Below are 6,911 nucleotides of genomic sequence, written 5' to 3'. Positions count from 1 at the left end.
AAAGTTCGACCTTTCATACGACAAATATCGAAAAATTGGCTAAAAACATTAATATCTTCCCCTTCAACTAGGCACTTTTCTACAGGGGGGCGTCACTGTTTTCGCCGATATTTTTTAAAGTTATCCTCTCCTTTAGATTGTCTAGCCTCAATTAAACAAAAATGTCGCTTCTGGTTTGGCGGTGGTCGTAACAGCATAAACGTTAAATTTTACCCCGTTCTTTTCCTCCTCTGCGGTACGGGTTCGAGCCTGCCTTCGTACTACCACTTTTTTTTTGTTTTGCTCAACATACACATCCAAACACCCGGGAAAGGCCGGGCGCCCGATGCTAGTATAGTGTATTTGCACTTGTAACTTACTTTCGAGTTAGTCTTTAGCCAGTAAAATAGCTACCAAGGGGTCCACGTTTAAAGAAAAAACACTGACCGTAACCTGGTGTAAGTCAACTATCCGTTTTTATTTTTATTTATGTTTTTTTTCTTGTGCATGTGTTAATTAAAAGTTATAGGTTAAATAAGATTACTTTTTTTCTTTTTTTCCCCAATTGTTGTATATGAATGGATTTGGTTCATATTCTAACGAATAAGACTAGAGAGGTATATGTTTTGGTTTCGATTCTAGCTGATGGCACAAAGTAATTTTTTTAAAAATTACTATAATATATTAGGTACAATATAATAATCAATAGAGAATTGGCTCTATAATAATAAGTACGAAATTTCCATGTATTAAAATATAATATTGAAGCGTATTTTATGACGGGGCAACGCGGCCTGCTACATTATAGCTGGGTATGTTTTGATTTATTCTGGATATGAAAATATTTTTTTGGCATTTACCTTGTAGTTTCTGTTGACATTTATCTTCACATCTTTCTTCCTCTCCAAGTTGTCACTTTGAAATAATGAATCCTCTTTTCTTTCTTTCTCTTTTTTAGTTTTGGAGTGAATGGTAACAAACGATTCTCTCCTTCTCTTTCGTCGCACATTAATAATACATTGGTGGTCTCTTTCAACTTTGACAGAAAAAAAAAAGAAAAAAAGAAGTGAAAACTGAATGACTATTCAAAAAGAAGAAAAAAAGCAAAAAAAAAAAAAGCAAAAAAAAAGCCTCTGTTTAATTTTGGAAACCGTTTCTCAAGGATTCTCTGGGGAATTAGAAGTCGAAATGGAGAAACTGGTAATTGGTTTTCATAAACTGCAACTCCAAAGGCCAACTTTAAAAAAAAACTTATTTCCTACTTTCAGTCTGAGCTATTTTTATGAATATAATTTAAATAAAAAAAGGTGAAAAAAAGAGAGAAAAAAAACAAAAACAAACAAGATACGATTGTTTTTAAACGCTTAAAGCTTTAAATGACTTTATAAAATGTATTTTTCTTTTATTTTTATTTCAGTTACTTAAGAAAATTTTTTTTTCAAAAAAACCTTCCAAATATTTTCCCTTAAAACATATTTTCTGTTAAAATTGAAATCGCAGACATACTTCGAGAAGATATAATAATAGCACAAGACAGTTCCATTGAAATCATACTATTAGCCCAAACAATAAAGCATAAGCACTATCCTGCCTTGACAGAGTTCAAAATAGACTTCGTAGCTTAGTGGGTGTGTGGGGGGCCCTTTTCTCCTTCTCCATAGAAGAGACGTTGCGAGCCTTTCTCTGCTTTATTGTTATTTTCATGGTAAGTGCTCTTTTGAGCTTTAATCTATGGTCCCCCTCGCCAAACTTCCACAAAAAACACTTGTCTAACCAAAACCACTATCAATAATTTCCGGCACTCTTTATCTGTACCTAAACCTAAACGTAGATTCCATGAACAAAGCTTCTTTCTTAGAACTGCACACCTGTGGAACTCTCTTCCGTTTGCCTGCTTTCCAGCTGACTACAATTTGATTGTCTTCAAGTCCAACGTAAACAAGTTCTTGATGAACTGTTCCCTTAAGTAATCCAATTTATCAAATTTCCACTACTTATGATTACTATGTTACAATCCCATTGACTAATGTATATCATTAATCCTGATCCTCGAGTGCCCTCCGGGCCTTGATAAGTGGTGATTCCTTTGTAAAAACAAAATAAAAATAAAAGCCAACTAGCAGAGATACTAAACAGTAATACTAACGACTTATTATGAGTTGTGTGCCCCTTTGTTATTTGTTGATGAAATCAGTAACTAAACAAAAATTCTATGAGCAAAATTTCTTTCCTAAATATAATATATATATATATATATATATATATATATATATATATGGTTGTGTGTGTGTTTAATTATAAATATTAATAATTAGTTTTTATCCATACAGAACTAGTATTTAATGCATTTGCTATCATCAATGCAAGAAGTGCTAGTTACTGCTGGTCGGTAGATTCGAGCTCAGTTAAAAAGTCAATCTCTGATTCCATATGCTAGGACGTTACTTCCAAGCCAACAGCAATTAACATGATAATTAAGGGAAATTAAACGCCTATAGATGCCAAATGCAGCATAGCCTAACAATAATATAAAATTGGAGTGAATGTAGTACAGGGTGAACGATAAAATTGTCACCCTAGAAAAATGACATGATTCCATTTCCGTTTGATGAAAACCGATTTTCTTTTTTTGTTGGGGACCATCTACTAGTTGGCTAGTTGTGCACAAATTCGAAGAGCGATAGGAGCCTTCTATCATGTCTGAAAGTGACACAATATTAAACGAGCAAGATCGGAGAGATGCCGCTGTACAACTCATGCTCTCTACCGATCCAAGTTATGACAACAAGACCATTCGCTGGATTGTCATGGATAACAAAAGCATGCTCAGGGTGATGAAAACAAAATTTCCGGCCACGGTTATGGTCTTTGGTGTGGTTTCAAGTGAAGGCCACATCATGCGACCTCACATCTCTGAAGTTGGCTCGAAAGTCAACATCAAAGTGTACCTGGATGTGCTGAAGAGTGCAGTAATCCCCTAGTGCAATCAGGTGGCCACTAGCAGACGCTGGGTGTGGCAGCAGGACTTGGCGCCAGCCTACAAGTCACTGTCCTCTCCTCCCCCAAACTGAACTCACTAGACTACTTCGTTTGGCCATATGTCGAGAACATCACCAACATGATCTCCCACAACACCAAAACCAGCTTGATCACTGCCATCTGCTTATTATTCGCCAAGCTCCCGCCAGCGCTTGTGGAAAAGGCATGCTCCCAGTTCTGGACCCATATCGAAGCGATGATTGAGGCTGTAAGTGGCTACATCGAACAGATGTCAGCTCTACTACATAATCAAGTTACCTGAATTGATTTTTTCAATAAAAGTTGTAGTGTTGTTTTCTTTAGGGTGACAAAATTATTATTCCACTTTGTAGTATTATGGTGATTGAAAATTTTAGCTAGGAAGATGATAAACATATATAAAGTACAGTAAAAAGAATGAATGTAGACCACCTCACTCTCCAACACTTTTGAATGGCTTAGTGTCTAGTTTATTTTGGTATTTTTCAGAAATAAATGAATTATTCAAAGTGTAGAATAAAATTTTTAACAAATTTTAGGGATATCTTAAGTAGAATGACCCCTAGTGTAAATATGGTATTGTGGTGACTGAGATAATTCTAGTTAAGAGTAGGATAGACATTTTTATCACTTAAGACCAAGAATGGCCAATGGACCACTTATTCCCCCCGCATTTTTTATGTGTTGCGCCTAATTTGTTTAAAGTTTAATTTTAAAAAATATTTTCTGTAAATAAATCATTTAAAGTGCAGTATCTTTTCTGTCCTCGATCGAAGGAGGATGAAAATTCTTGTTGACTGGGGAGAGGAGATGGAGATGGGAGAAGATAGAGTGTTAAAAATAGAGAAGGAAATAGAGAAAAGTAGAGGAAGATGCTATGCGCTTTTAAAATCTTCTATCAAGGATAGAAAATATTATTTGTATGGAATCAAAACAGTATCTAATAATGTCTATCCTACCCTAAATTAGAATTATCTCAGTCATCACAATACTACATTTGTACTAGGGGTCAAAAGTCTGCAGATTCTTGAATTTGACAGGAAGATTCCAGAGTGCGATAAGATACACCTGAAGAAGGTCGGAGGTTACATCGATCAAAACGTTGTGAAAATAGCATTCAAGATGAGAACAGTAGTCTGAAGACTCAAAATAATACGACTAATCATTGTTTATTAAGACAGAAACACAAAATACATACTATCTGCTAACTTGATGCTAAAACAAGACTCAGTAAACAACATATAACCGTGGCTACACTGACAGCCTGGATGAAATCTCATATTGGGCGTTTTCAGATGGATGCACGGTCGTCCAAAAATGTTATATAAACTAGCCCGAATTGAGATTGAGAGAGTTAACTGGCTATCAAGTTCGAAAGATTAGCCCTCGTCAATTCGCGTTCTTCTTCCACCTCTAATTAGCCCCATTCGTTTGCTGCCACAGAACAATAAAAATATATCATTATATTTTATACATCAGTCTTTGCTGTGATTATTTCCAACCAAAGTAAAACTTATAGTCGTACATATAGTGAAGATAAAAAAGCCACTAGCCATTCACAATTGGATTTTGGTGCCAAGTTTAGAATTCCGTTAATAGATTCTGTTTTGATTCCATACAAATAACACAATTATTTTCATCACTTAATTTCTGCTTTTCTTATTTAAAGATGACCATCTCAAGTTCCCTATCTATTTTCCCACTGTTTTCCATGACTACACTCTGCGATGCCATGGGGACTGCCTACACAATCAGGTTGGACATTTTCCCTTGCTATAATTACAACGTAATTCGATATTCCCATTGTTATGTTTGCTATGCGAGAGATGCTGCCAAGTGGTTAATGTTATTTCAACGATAAGTCAGGAGGAGAAATACCAGTGTAATGAATACTGATATCACTATGGAATCGACTAAACTGAGCTCAAATCAAATCAGATTTATTTCATTTACTTACACCGTAATATCATTGAGAAAGACACGAACATATCAAGATCAGGAACGGGGAGAGAATTTGTCCTCAATTATAAAATCAAGGGAAGAAACTCAGGTCTCAATGTCGGTCTTAGTACTTGTAGTGCTCACCCTATCAGATAGTAATGAACTCTTTTGCTTACTATAAATACCAGAAGAATTAGTTTTTCGTCGATGATGCATAAGCTATAACAAGTGATGTGCACTTGGCAGTCGGATTGGCGTATACCCACACTCTTTATTTGCATGCATCTGATTTTGTGTTCAATATATTTTATTTCGCCTAAATTCCAAGTTGTGGTTTTCTTCCGGATCGTGTCCAAAGAGCATTTGAACCATGTAAGCTTTATTAGTTTGAAAAAGTAACTCTCCAATGAAAGCAACTCAAAATACTCAGCTTATCAAGAAAATGCCTGAATGAAAAATCGTACAGCAGATGTTTCTTTTAAATTAAAAAAAAAAAATTATTGCATTTTCATGTCAAACAAGGCACAGTGCCACTTTGATGTAGAGGACTACTATCTGAAACATAATTTGCAGGGATACTATGTAAAGAGTTGAGCAGCAAGATGTCTGTTTACATTACACTTGAACTTCTGCATGTCAGTACAGTCAAGAAAGTAGGGACCTGGAAGTCTAGCAGTCTGAGGAAAGAAACTATTAGAGTAGACGGATTTCTAGCACCTGGGTATCCCTACTGTGTAGGGGTGGGATTTAGCTGCTTGTTGTGTTTCTGAGGGTATTTACATCGAGGGTGTACAAGGATTGTAGTTCTTCAGAACACCTACCATTAAAATACTTGTAAAACAGGAAATTCAAGCATAAAAATTTCGTCAAGTTGAGTTTGATGAAGAATGACTTGTGGCATCCTTTAAAGAAAACATTGAAGAATCAGTTGAAGAATTGGTAATGAAGCTGACCTCAAACCATACAACTATTCATCAACCTTTTATATCTTGGAAAGTTGCCCATGTTGTACGAAATGTTATTTTTTTGTTTATTTTACATACAATACACTTGCAACAATCCCTTACTTAGAACCTCCCTTACTTAGGACCTCTCTTACCTAAGACCTCCCTTACTTAGGACCTCTATTCAGTCATGGCTGACGGCATGGAAGCATGTTAATTCCGTGAAGTAAATAAAAGATTCTGTTTGAAATTCCGTACAAATTCCCGAGTTCGACAGAAACATTCCCAAGTTTGATAAAATACACCTGAAGAAGGTCGGAGATTATATCGACCGAAACGTTGTTAAAATGACACTCAAAATAAGAATAGTAGTCCGAAAAATCCAAATAATACAAATCCTTTTTTGTAAAGCACCTGTTCTGGGAATAGTTTCTTGTATGTTCCGTCAGTGTTCGTCAGTCAAATAATGCATAAACTATCATCCGTGAATACTTCAAACTGTAATATCATTGAGAAATGTAGGAATGCACCAAGAACGGTGAGAGAAGGTCAACTTTATCCTTAATTACAAAATCATAATAGTGCAAGAACAATCACTCAAATCCTGAAATACGCCCGCCGTTCTTAATACTTGAAGTTTGGTCGTTTTATTTGGTGTTGTCCGATTCTGTGAAGATTTTATTCCATACAGCTAAAAGAATCGGGAAAACTCGAGAATTCGCAATTAGAATTACTCACCTTGAAAGTTGTGTTGTTCAAGTGTATGTAATTGCAAAACGATTGCGAATTTAGTGGGCTCTCAGATTTGTTAGTTTACCACTAGTAGTTTTTTCCTCCTCTAATCGGGCAGGTTAAAGGATTTGTAGTTAAGTGCTATCTTTTAGTAGAAAACTGAAAGGTTCAATTAAGATCTTGGTGGATTGGTATACCATCCTTTAGAGAAGTTTCCATATAAAGGATAATATCAAAGTCCTTGAGTAAAGTTAAAAAAAAATATTATCAGAAATCTTTCTGGACTGAGGAAGGCAG

This window comes from Euprymna scolopes, chromosome 13 (genome assembly GCF_053919585.1).
Source record: "Euprymna scolopes isolate OS-2025 chromosome 13, ASM5391958v1, whole genome shotgun sequence".
Classification (NCBI taxonomy): domain Eukaryota; kingdom Metazoa; phylum Mollusca; class Cephalopoda; order Sepiida; family Sepiolidae; genus Euprymna; species Euprymna scolopes.
This window is presented reverse-complemented; position numbering follows the sequence as displayed.